The following is a 12,861-nucleotide window of genomic DNA, read 5'->3' on the forward strand; positions in this document are numbered from 1 at the left end:
AATACAAAAAAGGGTAGAGAAAGACCAGAAAGCCCTTTGCCCCTTTCTGGGCTCCAGCAGAGTGGCTTCCACAAGGAAGGGGCAGGAGTGGTCTATTCTGGTGTCAGCTCTGAGTGCCTGGGTGGGGGTGGGGAATGCCTGTGGCATTGCCTTTGGGGAGACCCAGACTCCCCAGTAAAGGGGGTGCAGACCCACAGTGCTCCCTTGAACCAGGCACCACGAAACCATGCAGAAGGAGTTAGGAATGTTCCAGAAATTGTACTGAGGATAGAGGTTTGCCAAACAAAGTCCTTATGTCAATTCCTGATACATCTGCCTCCTCTTGGAGAAACCTGTAGCCCACCAACGTGTGTGAATGCTTACTGCGGGGTGATGATCCCTGCGGTTAGGGGATACAGCAGAACATGAGAAGAAGAAATAAGCTGAACGTGCCTATATCTGTGCCATACTAATTGATTTCTCATCTGTACTTAGAGAAACACTCACGGAGCCTTCGACCGGCCCAGAAGGTGCCCGACTCCTGAATGATCCGGGAATGGGTGCTGTCCAGACTGCCTGCCCCTTGCCACTCGCCTTCAGCTGGGCCCTGCGGGTCACCATGAAGACCTTGGCCCCAAATCCTTTTCATTTTCTTTCTTTTCTTTGCTAGCTTTAGAAAACCCTAGGTAGAATCCTGTTTTTGGTTGAAAGTAGACATTTGTACTGAATAGTTTGGGAAGCAGGTACCAGCAGCGTCTGCAGGCCCGAAGGGACAGCCCAGCCTTTGGGTTCCTGCCTCCTGGGGCCTCTTAGCGGAAAACAGTGGTGTTTATGGAGCCCAGCAAAGGGGAACATCGTCATCTGTGTACAACTTTCCCTCAGGCCTGGATCTCCTTTAAAACAGCATGTCTTTTGAAGGAGCAAGAAGTTTAAACAGACTTAAACAATTTGTTTTGCACACGGAGGTTTTAGGATGTTTTCTTGAATGCTCTGTTATTCCAGCTGAGCTTCCCAGGAGCCTTGCGAGCTCAGCTGGGCCTGCCGTATGAGTCTGCTCTTCACTTTATTAATAGTGAAAGAGCACCAAGCCACCACCTGGCATCCTTCCCCACTCTCCGTGGGGTCTACTGGGCCCTCAGGGCAGGACAGAAGCCTTGTTGCCTGCCTCCCCACCCCAGGCCAGGCCTGGCCACGCCCACCCAGGGGTTCCTGGGCTCTGCCCTGCAGGTATCCTGCATTCATTTCATTGATGAATGAGGGACCAGATTCAGCACCTCCTCTGAGGTCAGCAGGCCTCTGTCCCTCAGGCCCTGTCATGGTGGAGCTGGATTGCCTGCCTGGGGGCTGTGCTCAGTGAGGGGAGGGCCAGGGAAGGAGGGGCCCAGGAGGCCACTGGGTCTAGAGGCTGGGATCCTTAGTAGATGCTCGATGGGGGCCCAAGGCTCAACATTGACGGGGACCCCGGGGGAAGGGGACCTTGGGCATTGAGTTGGAGCCAGAACCCCGGACCAAAGGTCCTAGGCCTGAGCCTGCCCAGGAGGCGTGGGTGCACGCCGTCCCCTGCTGTCTGTGCAGAAAACACAGCTGCAGCAGCTTCTTTTTAAGAATGAGGAACGGGCCTCTGGTTGCTGGAGAGTGCAGTCAACAAATGAGCTGTTTCCACAAATGCCACGGATGGCGAGCAGGGCTGACTCGAGCTCTTACCTCAAGCCGATCAGTGAGGCAACAACTCAACTGGTCAGTTTCCTCAGCCAGGAGTCAAAAAACAGCACTGGAAATGTTATGAGGGTTTCAAGAGGAGAACAAAGCAAAACGGCTGCAGTGAGAGGATCCCCAGGAGAGCAGTGGGGCCGTGCCCGTGGCCAGTGGCCACCTCTGTGCCAGCAGCTGGTCTCCACCCACTACCATCGGAGGTGTTTGGGGGGAACATTGCAAGAGGGTGAAACCGGCTGCCTTTATCGAAGATGGTGGTCTGGGTGAGGAGAGGAAGCGAAGTTCACCCAGGCACTAGAGAAAGACAAAAATAAATACATTAGTGTAGATAGAAAGCAAGAAGCAATTATTTCTAATTGTCAGGTTCTGGTGGTTTCCCTGGAGCCCCATCATTCGGGCCACCCCAGGCCTGCCCTTGCTCCTGCCGCTGACGAGGCCTAATGCCCACTCAGGACGATGGGGTGAGCATCTCTCTGGCCCCTCTCTAACGCCCCCCCCCCCCCAAATCTTTCCCTCTTGGGAATACCAGTTCTCATGTCTTAGCATTCAGCAAGGGCCCTGTGATGGGGTAGAATTCAACCTGAGAGCCACTTTTGGGGAGGGGAAAAGGGGACTTGCTTTCTTAAGAGTGAACAACTGTCAGATGATTTCCTCCATGGACAGTTTTTCCCAGAGTGGGTACTTGTTTAAAATGCTCCGTGTCCACAGCGCCCCTGCTATCCTCAGGCCAAGCAGAAGTACAGGGGGTGCTGTTTTCCTGGGGTCTTGGGGGCTGGCCAGCAGTGCCCAGTGTCCTTGGGTTTCTTGGTTCCTTCCACTGCGCAGCTGGAAAAAGGAGGATACTGGAAATGTTTGGAGCCCCTGGGCAAAACCAGCATGTAGAGTCCCCTCCCACAAGGGAAGTGCTTCTTCCCAAGTCTGCTGGCATGTCTGTGAGCTGCCTCGAGGACAGCAGAGTTTCCCTCACACTTGGATTCTGCTTGGGTGTCTCCACACTCTGCTCCCGTCCCAACAGGCTGAGGGGGACCTGTGTGATACCATGGCCTTGTTGGAGCAACAGATGAATTGCTGGCGTTGTACTTGTCCTGACTCTGAAGATCCCTGGAAACTTCCCCTGGACAGCGGCTTCCACATGGAGAGTCCACATGCTCCTTTGGAGAAAATGTTCTCCAGCTCCGATAGAGACCTTGGTTTTATCGCATGAGCCCTGCGGGTGTCTCAGCTGCCTTTTGTCACAGGCTGCGAGCCGTGCCACTACAGGTGTCTTCCGTTCACTTTGCTGGGCTTCAGTTCAGGCCGCTGATTGCCCTGAACCTTCTCTCCGTGACTGTAGAATTGTTCCAGGCTCTGTACGATGATGACAAGCTTGTAAAGGGCTCACTAACCGTCTTACTTATTTAATTTTTAAGAAGGAAAAGCTAGGTGTCTTCAGTCTGAGGCTTGACCTCTTTGATAGCAGTGGTGAGCTCGTCTGCCTGGGAACCCAAACCGTGTTGGGATGTTCTGCCAGCATCCGCAGTCCAATACCACGGTGGCGTTGATGACATCTTTCTCGTATGCGTTTCCCGAAGAAGGACGTTCACAGAGCATCAGCAGGATTCGGGAACGTGGGCCTGCATGGAGGGCCTTGCTTGGCCTTGTTCTGAGTTGTCCGAGACTTGTGGTTACTCTCTGAGCCGATGGGGGACGGTTATGCTCGGGCCAGACAGGCAGGAGGAACATTCCACAGGAGTGAGAAACTCACGAGCTCTAAAAATACACCACAAAACCTGTTAGCATTTCTGATAGGGGCTGGGAGAGGAGGCCGACTTTCCAGAGCCAGGAGTGGGGGAGGACGCGCTCCCTCTGCAGACGGCGCCTCCGGCTGGTAGGTGGAGAAGGTGGGAAACAGGCCCTCTCCTGGGGGAGCTGTTGGGCCCTTGCTTGCAGGGGCTCGTATGGGAAGGCCCTGTTCTCTATGGAGCCTGAGGGAGGAAATGGAGGAGCAGATGTGGGGAATGGCCTTCACCACCGGGGTGGGGGGGACACAGAGGAGTGTCAGACCCCACCTGCCTGGCCAGGTGGCCCCAGAGGGGAGAGAGCAGCTCAGAGGTCAGAACGCTTGCCCCAGGGTGGGTGTTCACAGTGCTGTGAGGACTGGCTCCCCTACCTTCCCTTTGGGGCCACATAGGTTTACACAGATAGACTGCGCAACATGAGTCATGGGCTTTTTGCTTCTCCTCCTCCCTCCAAGCAATGTGTGATCATGGAAAAGGAGAAAGCAAGACGAGAGGAGTCTGGAAAAAGTCCGTAAGAACTGGTGAGGGGAAAGCTGGGCGTTTTCACAGCTGCCCAGTCCTGGAGGGGAGTGGACTGTATGCTCGTCCCACTTGTGTGTTTGCGTTCCCGCTCGGCCCGGCTTCACCCACGTTCGTAGAACAGAGACCGCTGCAGCTGGGAGCAGAGGAAAAGACACCACGACACACAGATGGCTTTGTGAATGGGGACCGCTTGGTCCTTTAATCCAGAGCTTCCCGCGACAGTGGAAGTGGCCCGCGGCTACTGTGCCAGATCCTGCCGCCACTAGCCTTGTGTGGCAATCGAGCACTCAGACGGGGCCAGTGTGACTGGGAAGTAGAACTTCACATTTGATTTAATTTGAATTCATTTTAATTTTAAGTAGCCCCCTGTGGCTAGTGGTCACTTAACAGAGGAAGGCTCTAGAAGGAGGACTTGAGGATCTGTCCTCTGTTCAGTTACTTGAAAATAGAAGGCTTAATCCTTTTGAATTTCCTGGTTGGATTAAAAAAGAGGCTTGCTTGTGTTGGGAATATTTTAACAGTGAGTGGCCTGGGCGGTGTCGGCACAGTGCTGAATTTATGGTCCTTCTCAAGGCTGTTGGGAAGATGGCACGAGAGGAAGCCTGTGTTGCAGACGTGCACACCGGTGGTTCCAGGCGGGGGTTCATCTGGTCACAAGGAACAGACATTTCCTCAGTGGTGGGTAAAGGGTGTCCATTGAGGGAATTTAGGAGAAGTTCTTTAGAATACAATAGAGGAAGTCTTCTGGCACTATTGCCCCCTTCCCCCCTTCCCTCCCTCCTTCCCCCCTTCCCTTCCCCTTCCCCACCCCTGCGCCTTCCCATCTGCTCTGTCCTCAGCTGTGTCCCTGCACTGGTCTGGCTTGTCTGCTGTGTCCCTCTCATGTTACACACTCTGGGAGCAGCCAGCTCGAGCAGGGCGGAGCCACAGGACACCCCGGCAAACGGACATCCACATGGACTTTACATAGTCTGGGGTCTGTAAAGTCACTGGGAGCCAGCCAGCGTAGACAGACCTCGCTGCGTGATTCTGCCCTTGACCCTTCTTCTCAACTCAGGGAGTCCGCTCGTTGATGTGTGCACTTCAGAACGGTCCTGGGACATTGAGTGTGTGGGCGCTCTCCTGTTGAGTATCAGGTGACTGTGTGTGGCGAGCTTGTCCTCGCCCTGCGTGTGTAGGGCGGCCCTCCGGAGTGTACTCCGCTCTGCTTGCTTGTACGCCCTGAGCGGGAGCCAGAGCTGTGCAGGGTGTCTGGGGTGGGGTGGGTCTTCTGCTGGCCTCGGCCCATGCTGGGCCCCATCTAAAATAGCCTGGAGGGGCCGCTGTCTCTGTGCTGGGCAAAGAAAAAGTTTGATCATCGCTGCTTTGACTTTTGGGGGCTGTTCATGATGACAGGCGCCCCCCCCCCCCACCCCATTTTGTAAATATTTGACACAGAAGGGGTGTTTACTGGCACAGTATGTGTTTGAGGAAATAATATTATCTGTCGTGTGACGCAGTTAAGTCTATGAGAGGTTCTGAGTAATTGGATGGAAAGGATTCTGCTGGGGAGATGCCACATGCAGGCCCGGGAGGTGACCCGTGAGGCTTTTGGTCCTGGCAGGTTCTGCCGAAGAGCGCTTGAACCCTGGTCTCGGGCTTTGTAAAACGTGGCCGGTGTTTCTGTGTGTGTGCTCCTGTGTGCTGCTCGTTGGGGTTGGGATGAAGCAGGACTGGAACGAGGACGGTGGACGGGACTAAAGGCTCCCGAGGGTCGTGGTGCAGATAAATGAGCGTCTCAGCACCCGGGACTCTTGCAAGTGGCTGGGCTGAACAAGGGTTGTGATGGAGAGGTGGCAGGGCCCAGGAGATCTGCGGTGTGTTCCTTCTTGCCCCCAAGGTGCCCCAGTGTCGCCCCCGGGTAAAGGGCTGCTGTGGTTATGGGTCCCTGCCACAAGTCAGGTTCTGGAAGCATCTTCTGTTCCTGGTGATGCTCTGGGGGTGTGCCAGCCTCTGAGAGGTCACAGCTTTTCCAGGGGACCAGCCAGATCCGCCGGGAAGCCCGGGTTTGTCTGCTTCCAGAGGGCCTAGACATTCCCCTGCTGGGCGCTGAGCCTACCTTCTGCTGCACTTTTGGGCAGGAGGATTCTGTAGTTTGGTGATTCGGGTTTCTGTTTTAGGCCATTGATTGTTTCATGGTGTGACCGGATTGTGTGCACGTTCACCCATTAGGGTTTCCTCAAGCTGACTGACCCATGGCGCGGGGTTTCTCCCACATTTTATTTAACCACTGCCTCCTCCTGGTCCCGTCGCCCACATCAGTGACAGCGATGCTGGAGACGGGCGCACGTATGGCAGCAGCATCCCGAGGGGAGGGCTCTGGGCAGCTGTGTAACAGATTGCTGCTCCTCAGTTGGAGGAACACCGCTGACCTTCGTGTTGTGAAATTTGGCTGTCGCTCACCCGGTCTCCGTTTTCTCCAGGGTTCCCTAGTGGTGACCACAGTCTTCATAGGAGTCTCCTCTTGTTTTTGGATCTCCGGCTGGTGTGGCCTGAGCAGGCTGGGCCCCAGCCTGTCTTGTGGGCCTCGAACAGTCCTGAGCTGGGTCTCCTGAGCAGTCCTGAGCTGCAGTCACCAGTGCCTCAGTGGGGTTGTACAGGGAGGTATGCCTGCTGGCTGGGTGGCCTGGCGCCTGGGAGCGTCGTCAGCACGTGGCAGAGGGGGCTCACCGTGAGCGGACTCTTGAGCAAGGGGCCTTCTCACACAAGTGGGTCCTCTCGGTAGGTTTCTTGGACAGGTGGGCGAGCAGTAGCAGCATGAGATGACTGCTGTCTCCTGGCTACTCCAACGGATCAGAGTGTCTGGGCCTGTGTCCCAGAGCCCTTTCCATTCAGCTCCAGGCCGTCAGGGCGGTATTAGAACTGATTGCAGCAGTGGCCCGAGTGCAAGCCCAGGATGGAGAGCTCCATGTCCATTGTGATCCTGCTGTGCCCCAAGCCACAGAATTGGGTACTGGGTGCTGGGTGCAGGGAGGGGGCCCCGGCCAGGCAAGCTCCACTGCCAGCTGCAGCTGCTGCTCACCAGCTTGACCTGGGACTGTGTCCTTAACCTCCCCGTGGCTGTCCTGGCTCTTTGTAAAGTGGATTGTGGAGCCAGCGACTTTGCAGGGTGTCTGTGAAGAGCAGGCACAAGAAGACCCCAGGCTGGCTGGCTGAGTGCATGCTGGCGTGGCCCCGCTCTGTAGGCCGGACTGCCCTGCCTCTGCTTCTCCTCCCCATGCGGTGCAGTTCCTGCTCATGTGCAAAGGGTGCATCCGCCTCTCGGGGTCATCTGGGCCCATAGAGATGAGGGAAGGGTGGGGTTTGCGACAAACAGTTGTGGATGGGCAGGGGCCCGTTTCAAGAGCAGCTCCCACAGCCCCGGGCTCGCTACAGGGCGGCCTGCGTTGCCACCATACTTCTTGTCGGAAGCGACTACTGTTCCACGACGTGGCCATGTCATGGTCTTAACTCTAGGGAGAATGTAGGAACTTTAAACAAAAATCTGAATTAAGAGAGAGCAGGACTGATTCAACTAGTCTGCGGGCTGCAGAGAGCGCCTAGAAGGGGGCAGTGGTTACTGAAGAAAATGCCAGTGATGTTGATAGGTCCCGTGACTTCTGTTCTCACGTGTGTGTACATGTGTGTATATGTGTGTGTGACTTTTAAATACATGGGGAAGAGCTTTTTGCTCCTGCTCTTCCTGGGAAGCTCCAGAGAGAGCGTCCTGAGCAGGTGCATGTAGCAAGGCCTGGCCTCTCTGCTGCGGTGCCCTGTCCCCTGGCCCTCTGGCCCCTGTGCCCACAGCTCCTGAGCTGGATGTGAGTCTGCAGAGCAGAGAGCCGGACCGATGGACTGTCCCCCAGTGGCAGCATGGGCACCAGAAAGAGGGTTGCCTTGTCTAGTGAGCAGAGCTGCTGCTGCCTCTGACGGGTGACCATGACCCCGCAGACTGGTGGTGAGCCGGCCGGCCACCCGCGTGCAGCTCCTGCCTCTGTTCTTCACTGGTGTGGATGTACAAACTGTTTTTCTGTTGTGCTTTGTTTCAAAGTTGGCTCTTGGCTCTGTCCCCTTGGTCACCTGCTTAGAGGCTTCCAATGAGGAAGCAAATGAGAACAGCTTCTTGACCATTGTGTGGCTACCGGAGGCAACAATAGAATTGCCTGTGGATTGGACTTGTCGGTGGGTGACGTCCATTTCCCCCAGGAGGCTGAGCAGTTTGGGGCTGCCCTGGGCAGTATGGGTGTGGGCCCCCCTGGGCTGTGTGAGCCCCCTGGACAGTGTGGAGCCCCCACTCGGTAGTATGAGAGGTATGAGCCCCTCTAGGGGCTGTCTTGGACAGTGTAGGCTTCCCCCAGGGCAGTGTGGGCTACCCCCAGGCTATGTGGAGCCTCCCAGGGCAGTGTGGGCTCCCTTGTACAGTGCAGGGCCCTCCTGGGCAGTATGAGCCCCCCAGGCAGTATGTGGGGCTCCCTCTGGGAAGTGTGGGACCCCCTCTAGGTGGTATGGGGCTTCCTTGGACAGTGTGGGGTCCCCCAAGGAAGTGTGGGCCACCCCTAGGCAGTGTGAGCCCCCCAGCCCCCACCACCCGGGGGCGGTGTGGCCTCGGCGGCTGTGTTAGTCTCTGGGGCAGGTGTGCTGTGTGGCCAGGGGCCTGGCCAGGATTGGCAGGCAGAGGCAGGGGGACAGGAGTGACTCTCTTCTGAGGAAAACCTGACATCACGAGAGAGAAGACACCATGGAGTCCTCCAGGGCTGGCCCTGAGCTCTAGGTCACCTGTGCACCTGTGAACCAGGTAGTGCTGTGGCTTATGGGGTGGGGGGGGGGGTCAGTGGCCCCCCGGGGAGCACAGTGTTCTTGGGACAGTGGGCTCGCACCCTCCGAGCATTCACAGAGCTGCAGTGCCCTCTTGTCCCCCATTTTGGAGATCTGGATAGTCACCTACCCCTTGTGGAAATTTCGAGGATGCACCTGCATCCTGGTCACTCACCCTGCACCTGCTTCCAGCAGAGCTGACACAGTGCCTCTTGGTCAGGCGAGGGGTCCCAGGCCCAGACAGCCCCTCATGCCCCCATCCTGGCTTCCTGGGGACCTCGCTGTGTCCCTGATAGGGACAGGGGGCAGGGCAGGGGGCAGCCCAGTCTTTACATTAAGTAGCATAAAGATAATTATTTTTTTAAATATAAAAATACACAGAAATGGAAGTTTTGTTATTTTTTCCTGTGCCCCAGGGAACATCTTTTGGAAGCCATCTAGATCACTGTTCCGTTTCTTTGGCAAGAATAATCAAATACTGAATGTCAAGGGAAATGAGAGCAAATAGTTCCAAGATCCTCTGATGTAGACAGGCCTGGGAGCAGTGAGTGTCTCTGAGTGTATCTGCTGCAAGAATCTTCTTGGCTCAGGGAGATAAACTCTGATTCCTGTGCCTCACCCCCGCGCCCACCTGCGACCCCAGGAAGCCCCAGGCGCACCGGGAAGTACCCCGGAGCTTTGTTATTTAAGGACTGTGTTCACAGAAGAGCCAGAACTGATCAGGGAAATGCTAAGTCGTGCAACAGGACTCCTGAGGCTGCTTCTAAATGCCAGCCAGTGTCGGGACCCTGATCCCAGGAAGCCCTGATAGGCTCTGAGGCTGTGGGAAATGTCCTGACCTTTATAATCTGAGTGTCCGCGCTCAGAGAGACCGTACCCGCTGAAAGAAGGAAAAACAGCTGGAGCTGGGCTGCGGCACCCAAGGGCAGGGGCTCTGATCTGCCAGGCAGAGACCCTGGCCCAGGTGGTAATGAGACCCCTCCAGGAGATGGCAACAGTGTCTGTTCCCAAGGCATGCACGCGGCCAAGTCCGCAGGTGCATGTGCCGCTGTGAGCGTGACATGAGTCCCAGTGCAAGTAAGCTCTGCACACTTTTACAAGCTCCAGGACAGCTGCTGGTGTCTGTCTGCTTACGGTCATGCCTGGGTGCTGTCCTCCCCTGCCCCGGGACCTTGAACCATATCAGAGCTTCTGTGCCTCAGTGTCCCCGCCTGCAGAATGGGGACATTGAGGGTGCTGGCATCCCCAACTCTCTCTGTGTGATGATCGGGTTGGTTGCTGACTCCTGTCAGGGCCTGGATCGTGGGGGAAGGTGGGGAGGTGGCATGTCAGGAGCCACTGCCAGCCAGGTGTCCCATTTGTCCCCAAGCTGGGAAGCCTAGAGGAAGGATGGCTTAAGTCACTGGCTTGTTGTTTCCTATGACGCTCCTCACTGGTTTAGTAAGGAGGAGGCCAGGGAAGAGGCCGCTGGCCATCTCTGCACACAGAAGCTCGTTGTCAGTGACTTTGTTGTTCTGTCGGTTTTGGGGAGGACGTTTTACTTAAGAAATAAGATGACATTCAGTCGGAGCAGTAAACCAGACACGAAAGAAGAGCTTTCAGGAGGTATAAGCATGGAGGCAAGAGGACAGGAGCCTTCTCTTGGAATAGGCAGTGATGCTTTGCTTTTTCCCTTTTTAATCATTGAAGTAGGAACTGTTTGTTTTGGGAAAGTCTTAGAAGAATGAGTGTATTTGAAGGTGGGGAAAAAACCCTCCTGATCCTCCTCTAATCCCGTCACTGTAGGTCATGGCTGTTACCACGTGCGTGGGTTTCTGTCCTGTCTCTTTCCTGGTGTTCTTTTGTGTCTTGTTGCTTTCTCCATTACTGGATTCTTGATGAATATGAGATTTTGCTGTTTTGCATTTTACACTTACCGTTTTAGTATAACCATCCTTCCACACTGTAAGAAGATCCTTGGCGGGTCCTGGTGGCCGTGAAAGTTGGATTGGACGGGTGCTGTCCCACTGGAGACCTGACTGCTCCCGCTGTTGGATAGACAGAGGCTTTGAGGCTCTTGGTTGATGATGCCCATCTCTTGAGGAAGAACAGGAGCCTAGCTTTTCTCACTCTTTGCCCAGTGTTAACCATCCTGTGCTCACAGTGTCCCCAAGGGAGATACCGAGGGCCTGAAAGCAGAGCAGGCTGCCTTGGAGGTCTTCTGAGCTCACCCCGGCCTCTCCTCCCCGTGCTCCTGGGCAGGCTTGCCCTGTGCTCCCTCTTCTGTGTGCAGCCCTGGTCTCGTGCCTGAGCCTTGCCCCCAATGGACTTTGGGGTTTCTGTGCATGCTTCTCTCTGTCCCTACTGACTGCCACTCTTCTTCCCTCCTGGGAAGGGATGCTCTCACGCACCCAGAACCCCGGGCCAGCCAGGACTCCTCTTTTTCTTCGCATTCAGGGTTGCATGAATTTTCTGCAAGCATCTGTTCCTTCTCCTAAACATCTGTTTCACCTCTCCCATTTTCTCTCCCCGTTGCCACCGCCGTCTCTCTTGTGGAATCCGAGTGCACTCTGGACATCCCATCAGCCTATCCCATGGCTCCCAGAGAATCCGTCTAAGATGTGGGTCCATTGAGGGGCTCCCGTCTGTCCCTGGGAGCAAGAATGTGCTCTGTGACTCAGCCACCCTCATTGCCCCAGGGCCTCCCTCACCTTCCCTCTGGGCACATGTGTGGGTGGTGTGGTCCCCGTCTGAGTCCCAGGGTGATGGAGCACAAACAAGCAGGGTCTTAGATGCCTTCCTGCTTTGCCAGAGGTGGTGGATAGGGCTGGAGGGGAGAAAGGGGCATGACTCCCGTGTTCCTGCTCTTCCTGGGAATGTCTTTGGGTAAATTTATTTTCTGTTTCTTACTGCAAGTGGATGACATGAAGCCTCCTGTTTTTTTTTAGTGTGCTGGGGCCCTCAGCAGGCCCTTGCCGTTGAGTGTTTGCCCACTAAAGTCTTCTGAGGAAGGATGGAGCCAGTTTCCGGCCTCCGGGGTGTTGAGGCCATCCCTTAGACGTGCTGGGACACACCTGAGCTATGTGTCTGGCCGGGCAGGTTGGTGTCCCCATGCAGGGTGTGGATGGGCCTGAACGGAAGGGAGTGGAGGAAGGACGGTGGGGAGGGCGTGTCCAGTGGAGCCCTGTGCACGTCTGGGCCTCTTAAGGAGGAGGGATGCGGTGGTGACCCCAGGCTCCTGCATGGGCTGATCTCTTGACTCTTGACACAGTCCCTTGGGCTGGTCATCCTGGGTCTCTGCCTTCATCAGGCCCCACCCCTGCCTGTCAGTCTAACCCCCTTTGACCAGGGAGGGTCTGGCTGCCCTGCTTTAGTGACTTGCCAAAAGACCCTCGCATCCGAGCCCCCACCCAGCCCCACTTTTGTGCCACATCTTGGAGGTTGGGGCCCTTGCCTCTCACTACCTACCCCCTGCCGTGGGAGCTGCCTTCAGGGGTTCACATCTACTGGTTAAGTGCTGGAGAGACACTACTGAAATGGGGTTTTTTAGAATCCTGGGGTCTTGCAAAGTGTTTACAAATTAACCGAAAAGCTGGGTGGGCAAAGGCAGGCCCTGCGGGCTAAGAACCAGGGGAGCTCATTGTAAAAGAGGCTTTTCCAGTCTGTTGTTTCAGGGAGCCTGTAGCCTGTGGAGCTTCTGGTCCCCTCAAGTTCAGTCCTGGGCAAGGGTAGTTCTGATGGTAGACTGAGCCTTTTCCGGTGCTGACTGGTGGTGGCCCCTGGGGCCAGCATTTCCTGGAAACAGGGGACCCTGGGCCACCAGGGCATTGTTGCTGGCCCCACTCCTCAACCTTCAGGCCAGGTGGGCGGTTCCATTTCCTTTCTAGAAGGATGTGCAGCTTTATTTTAAATTAAAAAAATGAAAACTATATCTGATAGACTTTCTTGTTTATTGTTTGGATGGTAACTAAAGTTGAAAATGTTATTTTCCTGCCTGAACAGGGCTGTGCTTTGAGTGCTAATGGGCTGGCTTGAGGGGAGACTGTCCACTCAGAAA

The 12,861-nt window shown here is 55.6% G+C and overlaps 1 protein-coding gene across 4 annotated transcripts in view; it reads left to right on the forward strand.

Annotated features, from left to right (window-relative positions):
• Positions 1 to 12,861, forward strand: part of HDAC4 (histone deacetylase 4) — a 288,150-nt gene that overhangs the window by 75,258 nt on the left and 200,031 nt on the right. Inside the window, exon 1 of one of the 4 annotated variants that reach the window (XM_059167533.1) lies at positions 3,110 to 3,559. The exons of the other annotated variants lie outside the window; for them this stretch is intronic. The gene's annotated coding sequence lies outside the window, so the exon portion shown is untranslated. Of the gene's footprint in view, positions 1 to 3,109; positions 3,560 to 12,861 lie in introns of those variants that run through there. 4 annotated transcript variants of the gene reach the window in all.

Source organism: Mustela lutreola, chromosome 3 (genome assembly GCF_030435805.1).
Source record: "Mustela lutreola isolate mMusLut2 chromosome 3, mMusLut2.pri, whole genome shotgun sequence".
Classification (NCBI taxonomy): Eukaryota; Metazoa; Chordata; class Mammalia; order Carnivora; family Mustelidae; genus Mustela; species Mustela lutreola.